Source organism: Festucalex cinctus, chromosome 4 (assembly GCF_051991245.1).
Source record: "Festucalex cinctus isolate MCC-2025b chromosome 4, RoL_Fcin_1.0, whole genome shotgun sequence".
Classification (NCBI taxonomy): Eukaryota; Metazoa; Chordata; class Actinopteri; order Syngnathiformes; family Syngnathidae; genus Festucalex; species Festucalex cinctus.
The window spans coordinates 16,357,657-16,376,735 of record NC_135414.1 but is presented as its reverse complement, the minus strand read 5'-3'; the positions used below and the strand labels follow the sequence as shown (position 1 = coordinate 16,376,735).

At 37.9% G+C, this 19,079-nt stretch overlaps 1 protein-coding gene across 1 annotated transcript in view; it reads left to right on the top strand.

Annotated features, from left to right (window-relative positions):
- The first annotated feature begins 12,686 nt into the window (after positions 1 to 12,686).
- Positions 12,687 to 19,079, top strand: part of shank2b (SH3 and multiple ankyrin repeat domains 2b) — a 149,310-nt gene continuing 142,917 nt past the window's right edge. Inside the window, exon 1 of the mRNA XM_077519293.1 lies at positions 12,687 to 13,008. The gene's annotated coding sequence lies outside the window, so the exon portion shown is untranslated. The remainder of the gene's footprint in view (positions 13,009 to 19,079) is intronic.

Here is a 19,079-nt window from a genome sequence, read left to right as displayed (position 1 = left end):
AAATTTATTTTATAATGTATATGTCTCCGGGTGCTACTAAAAGAGTCATCTGCAATCACATTGTCAGTACCATCAACAATTAAATGATAGCAAATTGAAAACATGTATGATAAACTAACAGATGTTGTCAGAAACAGTAGCAACGTAAGATGGCCGCCCTCTGGCTTCATACGCGAGAGCTTGTCAAGTATACGTCCGTGAAAGTGACGGGCACGTTCATCACGTTAATGGTGTCAAATATATAACTCCGTCATAATGGGATGTATTCTGAAACAAACGTAAAGTAATTACCACTTCAACAGCTGTATGAAAAATGGTCAATTGTTACGTTATTACTATTATTATGTATCTGTATCAAATATACGGCTTGAATCAATTATTATGGTTGTTTGCTGTTGAGCAAAACTACCACATCATATTGACAACAATGTATAATGTGTTCCCACTCATTGAGGTCACCAAACAGATAAAAAGATGCAATAATATTTTACAGCACAAAAAAACAATTATACAAACGTTTCAAACCTAGCTATATTTTAGGGATTTCTGGTGCGAATTGCTCTCTTAAGAGCATGCGTGCCAAAGAATTTCTCTGAGGTTTAGGGCAGGACTCTGACCAGGCCACTCCTGAAGCAGATATGCCTACCCCTATCCTTACCTTTCAGTATTCTGAATATTTCCATTTTGGCATGAATACAAAGAGAGACTTTTCCCGTGGAATTGTGTATTAAAACAAAAAGATTAGAACAAAAATATAACAACCATAAATGTTACACAGGAGCACATTTTATGTGAAGGAACTTTACACCCAGTGAAGAAGGGATGCAACAACTACAAGTAATAGTATATGACAGGTTGAAATGGGGATTGGTTCCACTGTCCACATCGCCATCACCACTAGCCCCCTCTGGAGACCCTGACTGTGAATGTGCCCAATGTGCAGTATTTATACAGGTTGTGGATATGTGCTGAATATGTGATGTCGGAGGCTTGATCTCTGCAGGCCAGGCCTGTTTAGCTGGATGACCATAGAGGGAAGAGTCAGCCCCAAGCCAACAACTGCCCCCTCCAAAGGTTTTAACCAGTTTATTATAGTCAACAAAGATAATATGAATAATGTGTGCAATGCTCTGCGATTGGCTGGCAACCAGTTCAGGGTGTACACCGCCTACTGCCCGAAGACAGCTGGGATAGGCTCCAGCACCCCCACGACCCTTGTGAGGAGCAAGCGGTTAAGAAAATGGATGGATGGATGGATGGATGGATGGATGGATGGATGGATGGATGGATGGATGGATGGATGGATGGATGGTATGCAATGCTACCTTTTACCATTTCTAATAATGTATTTATCGTATTAAAAAACTAAGTCTATTTCCTTTATGGATCATAACAGGACAAGATGCTAGTTTCACATTAGTTTCATAAATCTCTTTATTTTCTTAAACTGATCTGCCTTGGTCGTTTATTGACATCTTTGGTTTTGAATCTGGTCTTTTACAGTGACCTACATTGTAGTTGTAGCCTACTGTAGTTACGTCTGCTTGGTCATCAGCTCAAACTTGGCATCAAAGTACAGGGACCTCAGTTACCATGTAAACACAAAACAACAATAATGTGCCACAGGAAGTTCTGGCAATTTTGAAGTGACAGATATTGCCTGTTTGTGGCATGCGAAGATTACAGGAAACCACTAGATGGCAAAGTTGACCCATTTAAAATCCGTAAAAGCTCTGACCAAGTCATAGAGCACATTAATTACAGAACGTTGCTGATAGTCCCGATTCAAATCATTAGTATGACTAACGAGCTATTTCTACCATTTTTATTTTAAATTTTTTAATTATGCTCTTGCATTCTGCTTGGGTTAAACATCTCCCTAATAGTCATTAGGGACCACGAAATTTTAAATTTAAATTTTAAAACGATCAGTTGAGGTGTCACTGAGTTGTCACATTTGTCACCGAGCAGCACTTTACTATCGGTCATTTTGTGGTTTCTCGACAAACACTTCTGGACCTGGGACAACAATGTGCTTCTTTTAAAAACTTTTGTTTCGAGTAGCTCCTTTTCCCTTCATACATGTGATTCTCTTGAAGTGAAAGCGAGCAGTCCTGCAGTTGCCAGTGACCCACTTGCCTGAAACACCGGGGGAGTACGAGGAAAGGGGAGGTGGAGGTGAAAACGTGGGAGACTGCTATGATTAATGTGCTTTCAGAGATGGATTGAAGGAGAGAGATAGGAAAATAATGAACAAGGGCACCTGATGTGTGGTGGTGGAATGAGCACTAGTAAAGATTCAGCTTCCAACAAATGTATGACCCTTCTACATCCTAATACACCAACAGGAAATTGAGCAGGCCAGCAAAGCATAATTACTCTGAAGAGGCAATAAATGAAATGAAACTCCAAAAATATTGCACGCAATTTCAGATAACACTGAGCTTGTCTTTTCATGACAAGGTGTGACTCATCACAATTTAATACTGTAGTTAAATTTCACATTGTAAATACAGCAAGAGCAACAGCTCATCCATACGGACTCTTGAAATAAACAAATAAAAATTACCCTGCAAACTGCTCGACTGCTGTCAAGATATTGATCAACGCACTGAACCGCCACAGACTCAATTCAGGGAAACAACCAAGCATGCACACCCTATGTCTGACATCGCTCCTTACATGTCTGTATGCATGTGCTAAATAGAATTTCCAGGAATGTAAAAATGTAAAACAAAATTGAAAACACAAATATGGTTGTTTTAGAAGCATGTCCAATGGTGGCAAGTAATCATAGGTTGTTTGTGACAATGCCTTTTAAAAAGATGTATCAAGCAATTTAAAGGGGACTTCAAAAATGTCTTTCCAATATCATGTTCTATGTGCCCCCTCTCGTCTAAGCATGGCAAGTTGTGTGTTTCTGGAATATGAATTAAGCAGCAAAATCCAATTTGTAATCATCCCCAGGGGAGACCATTTTGTCTCTTGCTGTCGACTGAAAATGACAATAACAATGAATTAATAACAATTAATAACTGTGACGCCATTTTCAGTTGACAGTTGACAGCAAGTGATAAAATGGCTTTTGCTGCTTCGTTCATATTCCACAAACGCAATATTAATCAGAATATCATGTTTCGACAGGTGGGGTCGCAAAGAACATATAGTAAAGATTATTATCTAGTTAGGTTTACTTCCTCTCAAAAGGTAAACTGTCCAAGTAAGGTGAAGCATGCATATTTGTACTTTGTCATTTGTGGGGGGTTTTTGTTTTGTTTGTTTTATTTGTTTTTTTTAATGGACCTTTCCTCTGTTATTTGCTGTAAAGATTGGTGGAATTTTGGTGCAAAGGAACTGTTGGAGTAAGTTGAGGTGCTTCATTTCGACAAGCCATCTTGGAGCATCTATAGGCAATTCAAGTCGATTTTTTGCATATTGACGCTGTCCTATGAAAAACACGTAGCTAGCAAGCTAAGACAGCTTGAAGACTTCGATATACAGCAAGACGAGTATACCTGGACACAAACGATTTCATGAATGACAATTTACACCATGAAAGTAGTGATCGACATACTGTTTCAACCAAACACAACATACCTTAGGCTTCCACTTCCACTTTGCCCCCCAACAAACTCCATTTTTTTTTTTTGTAGCTAGCAGCTTCAAACGACTAGTTTCAATGATTCGCAGGAATGTAGTGTCCTATTCGGGATGTTTTTTGCGACACTTGACATATTTCCCACCTTTTAATGAAAACGCTCGCCGAAAATCAAGCCCTCTTCATTCATTTGTTATGGGATGTTTGCCCTCCGGGAGGCGCAGCGGGAGGTAAGCGATGACGTCGGCTGGAAGGGTCTATAGCTGGTTGTAGCCTTTCATATTCCTGTAAGTTGAGTTTTAGGTTTGCCATGTTGATGCTATTCTTATTATGTAGAAAAAGATACATGATCACTGGATCTCAAGACAAATGTAGTGCTTACATGAAATTAGAAAGATAAACAGCAACCAGGTGCCGATGAGGTGTGGGAAGGTGGAAGAGGAAGCAGTTGAGTCATAACAAGCAAGACACGTGAGGCTCTTTACCCGTCATGTTGCATTTTGTCACATGATTCAGCAATTATACTGTACTTTGTTTTAACTATTTTGTGTGTACTCTGGTGCCCAATTTTATAAAATATAACAAGATATTTATTTCATGTGATCTAAATTCACCAGAATATTGTTATTGCCCCGAAGTGAACCATTAGTAGTGAGAAAAACTGCTGAAAGTTTCAACCAGTCGATGATTTGACCTTGAAGGAGGTTCCCTCTGGTTTCTTGGAGTGGATATCAGTAAGGTACTTGGACTCAAATATGATTAATAAGGCCTGAAAGTTAGATGAATATTTGAAAACTAAGTGGTTGAGAAAGGTTGATGAACTGGTTTTGATTCATGAATATTTCATAGGATTTCTTTTGACAAAAGCGCTGTTTTTTGCAAAATACAATAACTTACCCGTAATTCTTTCTTTTCTTCTTCTTCTTCTTCATTTTTTTTATTTAGGAAAACAGTTAGTGAATGAGGAACAACTGCACACCTGAGATATGTTTCTCTTTCATCTCATTGTTTGATTGATTGTACTAGAAAATCAATACGCTGATTCTGGCTTTAAATTGAAAATTCTTCTAATGGCCTGCATTTTAAGACTTGTTCCACTGCAATGCACAGAAGATGTAGACAATTGAGACAAGTCAGTTTTGGTCACTCTTTCTTTATCATCATTATAATGATACGGGCATTTTCTCCATGAGAGGAAACCAGTGAAGATTCTCTGTGACAGCAAAGGTAGAGAAAATGATTTTCCACTCACGATAGGGACACTGATGCAGAAGCCTTTTCAGATAAATCTGTGGGGATGCAATCATCAGTGGCCCCGCTGTGATCTCACCCTCCCAGCAGGATCGATGGCATTAAGTGCCGTCCTCATCACAATTGAGGGCTACTTTGCATGATTAATGTCTGATGATATAATCTGCATTTAATTACACCTTCAGTGTGACAAGTCTGTAGTGTGATTTTTGTACCATTTTGAAAACAAACTTGATTTTGCTCCTTTTTTCAATTGGCTCAGCAATGAAACTACCTACCTGCTATAAAATAGCTGTTATGAGGCATGAAATGGGACCAACAAATGTGAGATCAATAAAAATCAATGATCATAATTGCAAAAAGATCAGAAAAAAAAAAACAGATTGGTTGACAATTCCGGGTGGTTAATATATTTATTGTATTAATTTTTTGTATTCTAAATGTATTTATTAATGATTACAATATATATATATATATATATATATATATATATATATATATATATATATATATATATATATATATATATATATATATATATATATATATATATATATATATATATATATATAAAATAAAAATACTGTTTAAAAATGGGAATGTGTGTCTAGATAGATCACTAGGTGTGACCATCTCTGTGGCCTAGTGGGAGAGTCTCTGCCCTCAGCCTGGGAGGTTGTAGTTTCAATCCTTGGTTGGGTCGTACAAAGGACTATAAAAATGGAACCAATTTACCCCCCTGCTGAACACTCAGCATTATGGGGTGGAATTGGGAGGTTAGATTCCCAAGTGCATCCCCTGATGCTCACCACTCCCTCAGTGGATGGGTCAAATGCAGAGAATGAGTTTGTGACAATCAGTGGTACTTGTTTTCAGTTTCTAACTCAGATTAACCAATCTCTTGGTCAGAATGACCAATTTGCATTGGTTGGGCCAATCACCAATAGATTGGTCAAATTTAACCTTTTTTTTTTTTGTTAGATTTGACCAATCTGTTTTTAGAGTATAGGATGCGGGCAGCCAAAAACTGCATGTTGGCATCCAAGAGGTGTATAGATTTGGTGTTATTTAATTATGCATTTTTATGATCAACCAACACATTCATTCAATGTTTAACACAACCGTAACACCAAATGGCTCTGAATAGCCAACAAATACTTTTTTTTTTCAATACATAAGCTCTGCTTATCATACTATAGCAAATTCTCTCTCTCTCTTTGTAACCCCGCCCCCTCTAATTCTTTAACTTATATAGTATTGTACTTCCAAACACAGGGTGATCTCTATATTTTTCTTATAACAAAAAGTGTAGTTAAAATGTATTTATTGGTTGCTTTATTGGTGATTAACTCTTTTACTGCCACACATAAGGAACATTTTTTTTGAGGATTTTAACTCATCTTTCAAGGCAAACAGAATATTGTGTGCTTTTACTGAATATACAATATGGGTACCAAATGAAAGATTCTTGAAAACGTTTGATTTCAATCAGATTTCAACAGATTCCGTCATGTTTCATTGTAATTCCGTACACCGGCAGCCCATTGAAAGAGATACAATGCTGCCATCTGCTGGCCATAGTTAGTGGGTGTTTTTGATTTCACAACTCCATTGACCAGCAGCACTGCATTTGGACGTTGCACTTCCCATTGATTAAAAAACAACAAAAACAAAAACAACAAAAACAAAAAACAAAAAACGTAGTTGACGACATTTAACGTTTATGGCAATATACATCATGATTTTACTCATCTTTATTAAACGTTTTTGGCGGTCAAAGAGTTAATAACTCACAAGTACTGAAACAAAATATTTATTCAATAAACTGGTTCTCAGTGTACTTCTATATGTGCCATTTGCAGACGATTATAATCACAGTTAACATGATCACAAACTATTTTAATACAGTGTACGTCAACATTAAAACCCTCTGCTAATGAACATGTGGAATTTACATATGAAATATAGCATGTGCTGAGTTTGGACACTGCACTGTACCGCCGCTCTCATTTGCCTTCTATCCTCTTTTTAGCCCTTCATCTTTTTTCCAGCGCGCCCTAAATAGTGGCCCACTTTGCAATTAGGTCTGCCGCTGCTGTGTATGTGGATCAACAGCCACATAGCTAGCCCCATGTATGTTTTGATGTGTGTGTATCTGTTATTTAAGACCATACATTGTCCATCCCCCACAAGGAACATTTTGTTGATTATGAAAGTTGTCTCAGGAGCCACTATGTATTGGCAGAGATATCAAACTCCTCTTACAAAGTACAATGAAGCATTCAAACAACCAATTTCTGCATCTCAAGTCATTCATATTACTACCGGATGGTGCCTGTGTCTGGAAGTTAGAGATTCTGCTTATTAGAATGAAGTGAATCTGATTGACCCACACCAGCACTTCATGGGCATCTAAAGGTAATTGGATAAGACTCGCCCAACATGACCTATTAGTTGCCATGGCAACAATGCCTTCCCTCACGACCAGCTCAAACCCCCATACTCCTCCAACCATACATAATACAACATTTCCACATCACTTGTTTTACTGTAAAGTGGTGGACTTTATTTATACGCTGATGTGCTGACAGCACAAATTATGCTAACTGCAACAAGAAATAGATTTTAGTCATAATATGTTGACAGTATTGTATGATGTGAACAGAGCATTTTACAAATCGTGCAACAAACTGGCTTTATGTGCAAACAACATGGATCTCATTCATTCAATTCCTGCATAAAGTATGCATTTTTACAGGAAAATGTGGTTTTGCTGAATGATATGTAGGCCTACTATATAAGTCCCAACAAATGTATACAGATGTACAATATAACATTTATAGTAAAATTGTAATATCATCATCATCATCGTCATCATCATGTGTTTCATTCATCAGTCATTCAATGTGATGTAAAACAGTTTTTAGAATTTGTTACTAAATCATCCATCTGTCCATCCATCCGTCCGTCTGCTCATCCATCCATCCATCCATCCATCCACTTGCCCTCTGTCTCTTATATATATATATATATATATATGTGTGTGTGTGTGTGTGTGTGTGTGTATCAAAGCACCTGGAGCAATTAAATGTCGGAGTTTTTAAATGTCTGTTGATCTGGGGATGCAAGCCAGAAAAGAAGTTGGCTGAGGAGACGTGGTAAGAATTAAAAAAAAAAAAAAAAAAAAGAAGAAGAAAAAGAAGAAAAAACTCCCTTTATACTGTATGTTGGAGGCAAACCTGGGACCAAATCCTGTGGGAGTCTGGAACAATCAAAGCACTCTGCTTCACCATGGTTCACCCTCGCCAGGGGATGCTTGGACATTCGAGTAAAATGGAGCATTTGAGAAAGTGCATATGTTATGCAAGGGTAAAAATAGCTGTCACCTTCTGAGGGAAGCTGACTGGCAACAAACTATACTGAGATGTGAGACCAGGGTCACTGAGGAATATGCTAGAGAAATTATTTTTGGCACAGATGGGGAAAGCACAGTCACTCTTCTTCTCATTTGAGTTGAAAAAGACTTAATTTTTTTCATCCATAATGAATTGGGTGTGGTGTGGCATCTTTCCTTACAGAGCTAGCTAGATAGCTAGACAGACGGATAGATAGATAGATAGATAGATAGATAGATAGATAGATAGATAGATAGATAGATAGATAGATAGATAGATAGATAGATAGATAGATAGATATATCTATCTATCTATCTATCTATCTATAGATAGATAGATAGATAGATAGATAGACAGACAGACAGACAGACCTCTAACATACAAGATAAACATGATTTTTTTTTTACTACTTTATTTATTAAAGTTCAAGATGTTCAGTGACGGTGGTGTTCTGGTGGCAGCATCAAGCGGAAGAGAGGCAGACTGTTGTCAGGCAGCCTGGCATCTGTAGCAGAAAGGAGAGCACTAAACATGTTTCTGTCCATGGACAATCCACAGCATCCACTGCACAGCACAGCATCATCTCCAAGCAAAGGAGCCGTTTAAAACTCATTCACTGCCAGTCATTATAGAAAATTTTTACATTTCCAATACTCACGTGATATTACATTCAATAATTATATATAAACCGAATCTACCAAATAACAGAATAGACTCCCTACTTTTTGTCCCGTCCCGTTCTTTTATAATTGACAGCAGAAAAATGTAGGTTTGCCAAAATACAGCCATTTCTCACATGGACTCTGAAACTGTGTTTATTTCCTATAAAATGGGGCAATGATGCCATCTACCGGTGGTTGGGCATCAGTAAAGTTGTTTCCAAGTTTGATATTTACAGTGGAGCATGCTCAGATTCGCCCCCATTTAGCACCGCTCTAAAAAATACAATTGACAAGTATACTTGTCAAAGGTAGTGAATTTAAATGGCAGATTGCTCTCACGCAAATGTTTCTTCAATAATTTTAAAAAGTGACAATTTAAATGCGATTTTCTGATTGAAATATTTTTTTTTGTTTCAACCCTAATTACAACTCCAACAATTACAACTAATTCCTTTCATCAAATCAATTTGAAATGTAATCAACACATACAGGTGGACATGAAAGCAAACATATTGGATGCAATAACTGCTGTACATAATCTCTGTATGTTGGGAGAGAGGCTGAGCCGGAGAAATGGTGTTATTCCAGAAAGGATGCTAAAGCGTATCTAACAGAACACAAGGCGGCAAAGAAATTTCCCTCATCTTGCATTCCAAATCTTAATTGTTTATTTACATAGCTATGAAGGCACCCTGAGAAACTGTTTATCAACCAGTTCAAAGAGAAAATGCAGGGCAGAGCCTCTCTGGGTGGAGATCTTACAGTAATTACCATATTTTGCCCAAAGATTAAGTCAGCTCTGTAGTTTTATTTACTGCCCATGCACAGGAACTTCTTTATAATGGGATATAGTGCAAAGATTGCATCAAAAGAAATCTTTTATTTTCATCTGTTTCTTCGAGATCACTGAGCGCTGAATACATTTCAACACAAAACATCCACTGAGACGATTGAGAAACAACGAGGGCAGGTTGCCAGGGCCTCACTTTTCATTCTCTGTTTCTCTTTATTTTGAACATTTCTTTTGTGTCAAACTGAATTATTACATTACTGTTGTAATGACCATCAGTGCTTTTTGGATTTGGTAAACTTTATCTTATTTAAGTGACAAGTAAATAATGATTATAATTTACATTATTATTATCCCGTGCTCACTTCCTGCATGGTATCAAATTGTAAAAATCCGACTTCCCACTTTCCTCGAATGCAGCATTAGTTCATGGTTTCCTTTCAGTCCTTGTCCTTTGTCTAATCCCTGTTACTTGTTGTGGTTAGTCTTGTGTTTCTTTTCTACTTTGACTTTAGATTTTTATTGGGACTTATTTTTTATTTTGGCTGTTTCCCCCCGATCCTAGTTATCTATCCATCCATTTTCTTAACCGCTTACTCCTCACAAGGATCGCAGGGGGTGATGGAGCCTATCCCAGCCGGCTTCGGGCAGTAGGCGGGGTACACCCTGAACTTGTTGCCAGCCAATCACAGACCCTAGTTATTGTTTTATTAATAAATAACCAGCAGTTCAACCAGCATTTGAGCCTAGCTTCACCTGACGTGACAATAAGCCCTAAAAGTGTCACTGAAATGTTATACCTACATGTTCCTCTCTTGATTTTTTAGTTTTTCATTTGATAGTTTTGAGTTCATCCCAAAAGTATTTGCTTCCGCAAAGGCAATTCTAGGGTCTGAAACTTAGGCATGATCAAGAATACAGTATGAATTAATAAAACCATTTTTAATCAGTAAAATCAGTTTCAAACCTCACATTTTTTTTTATAATTACATAATTGAGTAAACATCAATTCATCCATTTTCTGTGCTGCTTGCCTCATTCAGGGTGCAGGTGAGCCAGAGACAGGTGAACACCCTGGACTGGTCGCATGCTCACACATACAAACATCCACACTCTTCCAGTTGAGAATTTGAAGAACAAAGCACCGGCAAATGGAAGCGTTAGGAAAACTTGGAGTCATAAAAGTAGAAAATGTGAGTGTTGTGAGAGAGAAATGATTCCCGGTTCTTTTCTGCTGATTTTAAGTGTGTATTTTGTGCTAAAATAACCTGAAATCACCAGTTAGTGAACTCAAACTCATAAATAAATAAACAAATAAATAAATAAATAAATAAACAAACGTCCATCTAGTTTTTCTCAAGAACGAAGAGAGAACCGCACATTGTGAGCTGTTCTGTGTAATGATTTCACAGAGAGGGAAAGCACAGTTCCTATCCAAAATTGATGAGTTATTTGTAAATAAACAAACAAATAAATAAATAAATAAATAAATGCCACTCATTTCAGTCATGTATTAAAATACTAGCCTATACATATGTACACACTAGCAAATTCTGGCATTCACAGCTTGGGGCAGAGCCTGTTTGTTGAACTGGCTGCCTGCCACTGTTGCCATGAACAGCATCTTCCAATTCCAGCTTGTCGGGTGGTTGTCATGGTAATGACCATTTATTTGCAGGGGGGCACCCTTGACTCCACCATTTCTGGGACACACACGGACAGCAAGAACAAGTGAAGGGGAGAGAGAGGAGAAGTTCACAGACAGACTGGTTACTTAAGAGCAGGTTGCTGAATCTGTTTTGTTACAAATACAGTACCACGGTACCAAAAAAAAAAAGAAAAAAAAAAAGGACCAAGTAGTCTACCAGAATACAATATGTTTAGTCTTATTTAATCCCTCTGACCTCTGAACATTATTACAATAACCGATTTTTAAATTGTTTGAACAAAAAGAAAATCCACATCATTAACCCGATTGGCCAGTGACCAGTCCAGTGTGTACCTGCAACGGCAATCTCTTTTATACAAAGTCAGCTGGGACAGGCTCCTGCTCAACCATAACCTTGAACAGGATAAGTGGTAGTAAATGAATAAATGATTAAACTTGAAATATGTAAACAAACCATCTCTCAATTCATTTTCTTTACCACATGTCCTCTCTCCCAGCTGATGGGCACAAGGCGGGTACCACCTGGGCTGGTCACAGGGCATATGTTGTAGAAACAAACAACTATTTAGACTGTACTACTCATATTCACAACTTTGAGAAATTTCTGATCTTTAATGACTTATCGCCTACACTTGGAATGGAGCAGGGAGACCTGTGTTGGATTTAGAGTGCTGTTTAACTCATTCACTGCCAATGACGACTATAGACGTCAAAAATCCAAGCAAACAGCCAGTGCAAATTTTGACAAGAAATTTGAATTTAGTTTTAGTTATTCATTGTTTTCATTCATAGTTATTAAGCCCCACTGTTATTAATAACAACAATGACAACAATTTCATTACTAAGTGCTACCATCGTGCATAGTGATCGGTCTTGGTCTTACTGAGACCACAAACTGGGTCCAGAAGTCAATTTAGTCGACTAAAATTGCTCCTTATTTTTGTCGACTAAAGTTGGATTAAAACTCCAATACAATCAGGTGACTAAGTTATGACTAAGGCTTTAATTATATTTAGTCAGAAGACTATAACTAAAACTAAATTGAAATTTCTTTTATTTTAATTAAAATTTTAATTTAATTTTATTTTTATTTTATTTTATTTTTTTCCAAAATTAACACTGGCTGTTTGATTGGATTTTTGACGTTTATAGTTGTCATTGGCAGTGAATGAGTTAAATATCAATACCAGTTGAAGTTTGAGGTGACAAATATACAGTCTGATCCTCGGGCATGCTTCACCTGTGTAATCCGGAGGGGTTTGTTTGGCCCCTCCCTCCGCGTCCCTCCCTGCCAACCTTCCAGCTCGCTGCTGTGCGTGTGTTACCGTGCGCTCACTCGGATCCACGCCGGCCGGCAGTCTGGTGAGAACGAATTTCGGCGCGGAGGCAATCGGGTTCCTCGCCAGAAGATCGAGTTTAAAGCCCCGCTTCTATCCTCATCCGTTCTGGTTACGGTCGGCTCGGATTGTCCGTTACTGCGCTGCTCGCGCCGTTGCCATAGCAGCGCTTTCCCTAGAAGTTTGTCCGGGTTTCGCCGGAATCTGGTCTCAGAAACAACTCGTCAAGTTAAAAGAGTAGAAGAAATATTGGACAAAAACACAAGGGATTAAAACAGGACGAGTGCACCAAAAACAACGGCCAAGGTAAGAGCGAGTAAAGTTGTATTAAATGCAAACATTCACCAACTTGGAGGTTTGTCAATAAAGTCTTTAACCTTTTGACGCTCAATACATTCTAACGTAGGCTTTAAGGGCGTAATTTTACAAACAAGATCTTCATTGATTCTTATTTTATGTAATGTTTGCCAAGTTGTGGTGCCAAAGTGGTCAAGTAATGTGCAGTTGAATCACTGCATGGATGCTGGTGACACTTAACAAGGTGCCAAACGCTCAAATGTCATCTTTTTTTTTTTTTTTTTTTTTTTAAATGATGTACAACCCCTAACAAAAAGTAGGGAATCACCAGTCTTGGATGAGCACTCACTCAGACGTTTTATTCTGTAGATCATCCATCCATCCATCCATCCATGCATCCATCCATTTTCTTGACCGCTTATTCCTCACAAGGGTCGCGAGGAGAGCTGGCGCCTATCTCAGCTGACTCTGGGCAGTAGGCGGGGTACACCTTAGACTGGTTGCCAGCCAATCGCAGGGCACACAGAGACGGACAACCATCCACACACACGAGCACACCTAGAGACAATTCAGAGCGCCCAATTAACCTGCCATGCATGTCTTTGGAATGTGGGAGGAGACCGGAGAACCGGGAGAAGACCCACGTGGGCACGGGGAGAACATGCAAACTCCACCCAGGAATGCCGGAGCCCGGACTCGAACCCGAGACCTCAGAACTGGGAGGCGGGCGTGCTAACCAGTCAACCGTTTTATTCTGTAGAACAAACACAGATAAAAAGCATGAAACAGTTGTAAGGTCATTCCAAAGTGCAACATCTTGGCTTTCAGAAACACTAAAAGAAATGAAACGATCTATTCATGTTATATAACAGAATAAAAGTGTATATATGTAAAGATGACTTGACAAAAAAGAGCAACACCATCAAGGACCCAAACATGGTAGAAATTAATTCCCTGCAGAGTATTAAGATAATTTGCGATGTGTAGCGACTGCATATTTGTTCGTGTTTAGGACTCAAGTATCTCCTTCACAAAGTTGTCTTGTCGGTTGCAGACTTGATTCATGATGTGACTAAAAATATTCAAATTGGGACTTGCTGCTGGAAAGATGTTAGTAGTACATGTCCTATTCACTGTAATGATGCTTTTAGTAAGGTCAAGGGCATCTATTTGGTCAAATCACTAAATAAAAAATTTATAATAATAATATAACTAAAAGAGTGATATTACAAATGGAGAAACAAACCAAGCAATGATATAAAAACACAAAGTAGGAAGATGTCGCAATATTCATACTCAATAGATCTAATGGCTCTCTGACAGAACATTGTTAGGGACCTTGTTTAGAAAAATGGGACTTTCAGAATTAGTTTTCTGATTTTAAGTTGCCATTATCAGCATAGCCCCTCCCATCACTTGTACAATGTCAACAAGAGCTCCAATCGAATTCCGCATCACCCAGCACAAGATGAACAGTGCAGATGATACATTAATGGTTGATTAACTCTTCAACGTGTTTGTGAGTTTCCATATACTGTTCAGTAGCTTTACATCTCACTGATTGAGTTCACCCATGGTTTGAACTCAAGCATTCTTCCTGGGAAAGTGTGATGTTGAGGATAACATCATGAAAAATTGCCTTTCTATTTCATCCGTGACATTTAACCAGAACAATGAAGTGACATTCACTGCTGTCTGATCTCGCTAATGCCAAGTCTAAGCATATACGTTAGGGAAGATTATCATGTTCACCCAGAGATAAAGTAATAATAATTTTACAGAATGCACCTACCATTACATAGATAGGAGCTATTTACCCTTGCGTTGAGGTTGTCATGATGTTTTCCCACTCTGTTCTCATTTACGTGATCCATTCTGCCTATTAGTTACTACTTGGGCTGGGCATTTTTAGAATACATTTTATGTATTTTTCCTGATCTCATATAAGAAATTATTGTCTCGTGTTGTGTTTGGAGAATACTTTCTGTTTGTTTCTGCATCTGAATTTTTCTCCATCTGATTCTGTTTACAACCTGATCACCGAAACCCCAAAAAGACATTACCATCCAATTAGAAGAGGATCAGTATGAGACTTTTAAGATCCAGTCATGTCTCGACAATAATGCAAACTAGTAATTGAGAAATTAAACCTAATGTAGTTGTTTGAAAAAATTACATCTAACCTTCCTTCTATTTTCTATGCCACTTGACCTTGTTGGGGTCTCGGTGTGGTGCAGTGTACACCCTGGACTGGTTGCTAACCAATTGCACATATAAACACACAACAGCTTTCGCTCATATTCAATCAATCAATCAATCAATCAATCAATCAATCAATCAATCAATCAATCTTTATTTATATAGCACCTTTCATACTTAAAAAGCAACATAAATTGATAAAAGACACTATAAATGTGTGCCGCTGCCGACTCGACTCTGTCGGGGGGGCCCGAAGAACATGTTTCGAGTCTGCTTGGCATCCACATTTGATTTGTAAAAAGCCTTGAGAGATCATGAGAAACCTCAGGGAAGCCATAAGAGTGTGATGGGCCTGTAGAGCGCCGGATGATAAGTACAACTCAACACAAATCTGGAGGAGCCTGGACATCTGAAGCAGTTTTGAAGGATGTGATGGCTACTTATTGCTTTTTATACAGATATCGGGTGCGTAATAATCAGCCTTCTTTTGTTGGAAGTATTAAGGTCTTTTTTTTAATCTTTTGTTTTTTTAATCATTGGCTCGCTGCCAGTTTGTGGGCTTAATTAATATTAAATGACAATAACAAATGTGGAAGAGAAGCAGCAACACTAAGGAGGGGAGACTCATCATTTTTACCATATAAAAGACATTGCAGACTGGCAATAAAATGGAACCATAATGGGAAATAATATATATTTCTCTCTGTTTGATCCATAGACTTCTCTGCTTGGCAGCACATTAATAACATGGCAGATGTGAACACTGTCCTATCCAGCTGCAGGCTCATCCAAGTTGATGGCTGCTGATTGCTTTAATGACCACAATTTGTAAATGACAACAGTTTTCAGCCAAAGACTTTGGAACTAAGGAGATGATGAGTGTCCTTATAAAAAAAAAAAAAAAAGAAAGAAAGAAGAAGTAGGAGCATGTCAACATTGCCACCAGCCCTGATAAATTTTATGGGCAGGCCTTAAAACACTGTGCCAAGCAGTTGAGTGGTGCATTACAGCACCTATTTTCAGAGTCCCACATGAGAAAACAGTCCACTTCCCAACAAACATGTACAGTTGTGGCAATGGAGCTTACTCCCTGTTTCTTTACAATTACGTAAGATTTTATTTTTGATAAATAATAATAATAATAAAACCGTAAATCCTAATTTGTTGATAAGCTATAAAGTTGAAATAGGACATCAAGCTAATGAAGGCAGGCTTGTCACATCATTTGAAAATGAATGAATGACTATCTTGACCTCTATATTGATTCATGTGTGTGATTTAATTTTTGGGCCCTTGTCCAAATGACTTTGGTATATCTTATCACATAATAAAGGATTAATGTTTCCGGTTGTTATTATTATTATTATTATTATTATTATTGTTATTATTATTATTATTATTATTGTTATTATTATTATTTATTTCTTTATTTATTGTCACTTTGCGTTAGAGTCTTTCAAAGCACTACCATGTAGCACTTGAATTATGTAACATATTATTATTATAAAGATTTTTCGCGGGGTTGACTTCCCCTTTAAAGTACGACAACAAGCATGCATTTTAAATTCAAATTTCAGTTGCAGCGCAGGGTCCAGTTCAATTCCATGAACTGCAGCATAGTTTTAAGCTCATCTTTAATATTGATGACTTTGTTCATTGTTTCGTGAAGTTATGCATGCGTGAGATACGCATCTCTCATATGGCCTCTTGAATTAGTTTTTTTTTTTTTTTTTTTTGCACCTTCTCTTCCCGCTGCTTCCAACTTGCTATAATTAATTGATGCAAAACAGTGCATTTCCTTTGGATACACGTATCACTGCAGACTCATGAATTGTTTTGTGCTCTCTGCCAGTTGGGTTTCAATCGCATTGTGTATGTGTGCGTGTGCGTGCGCGGTCACGTGTAATGTGTGGGGGTGTGCGTGTGTGTATGTGTCAGAAAAGCCTGTGTGTGCATGTACATGTGTTTGGAAAGGTCTTCCCTCCAGATGGATACCCCTGCATGCTCTAGTTTTATATATATATATATATACATATACACTACTCACAAAAAGTTAGGGATATTTGGTTTTCGGGTGAAATTTCAGGACAAGCCAAAAATGCATTCAAACCTTTACAGGTGAACTTAATGTGACCTCCTCTAAGCTTTTGAATGCACATGTCCAACTCTGAAATGTTTCAGTACGTTTTTTTTTTTTTTTTTTTTGCACAAGTTGCTGTTCTCTAGAGGAGCTTAACGGCAAAATTCACAACAGGTGCTTGATCCTTGAATAGTCCTGGTTCAATTAGAGCTTGTGTTTAAACAGTCATCCTCATCATGCTGTTCACATTTTGACATCATGAGACCAGGACGACACCTAACAATGGATCATCAGTACCTTACCATTGTAATGCTTCAAAGAGGACGTTCTCAGACGGTAGTGGCCACTGAGCTGAGTGTCATCAGCAGTTTACAACAGAGATAGCAAGAGACTGGAAGAGTCACAGAAAGAAGTAGAAGTGAACGTCCTTCGGTCACATCTCCTGCTGGTGACTGCTACATTGAGAACAATGTCCTGAGAAACCGGATGTTGAATGCCACTCAACTCCAGGCACGGTTAAAGTAGCACTAAGGAACTTTTCAACCTTAGTACAATATTTTCTTATGATGAAACATCAACTTAAAACTAGTTGAATGGTACCTTTGCAATGCCCCAAGGGGATCTGTATCATTTTTACTGACACTAAGCAACTTTCAGGAGGATGGTAGGAACACTGCCACACAAAAAACTACAAATGTGCTGACTGCTTTATAGCATACTCACTGGAGTGAACTAAAACATGATGCAATGCACTTGTTCTCACAGGAAATGTGGTCTTTCTTCAGACATAATTTGTCCATATGGCACCGACATAATGTAAACTGAAAGTTCCTTTGTGTTGCTTTAAGGGAGGTGAGAGGCACCCAAATGTCACGTCAGACCATTCAAAACTGTTTACATCAGCATAGTCTGCCTGCTAGACAAGCTGCAAGGGTACCTGACCACACCACCAGGCAGGAGTCATCATTTTGCATGGGCCAGGGAGCATTTACGCTTAACGAGGGACCAGTGGGCCTCAGTGTTATTCTGATGAAAGCCGATTCACGTTGAGCAGAACATGGTTGCCAACAATGTTGGAGAACGCTATGCATCATCCACTGTTGTCACCAGGCGAAGTTTTGGTGGTGGCGGTGATACAGTGTGATCATCTTAGTCTTTTTCTTTCCATTTTATTTCTTCACAGTTTCTAATGTTCAAAAATATCTTTGACGTATTCAAAATGAAGCCCATTACAATTCTCTCAGTGAGTGCAAGTTTGATTTGTTTTAGGAATAACTTGACAACGCTGAGACCTGTGATAATTTTATTCACATTGAATTTGTTATGAAATTTTAATAAACCAATCCAATCCACTTTATTTCTATAGCACATTTTATAAATTAGCATTTCCAAAGTGCTTCACATTGTCCGTACACTATCATACACATAAAATCTAGTAAAACCAGCTGTAAAAATAAAATAAACAGTCAATAAAATACTAAAATACAATAAGTAAAATAAAAAATACATTAAACATAATTTTAAAACAGATTAAAATAATAATTAAAAAAAACACACACACATACACGCATGAAAAGACCCCGAGGACCACACAATTCACGCTAAATTAAAAGCCAAGGAATAAAAGTGGGTCTTCACACTACATCTAAACTAAAAACAATGACAAAATCTAAAAATGCCAATAATTGATTCTATTGTTATTGTCTGATTTTTATTTAAAAAAGAGCTGATGATAGGAAATTACATTTCTCGAGGTAGGGTAAGATACGACATTGATCAGATAAGACAGATAAGACATTGC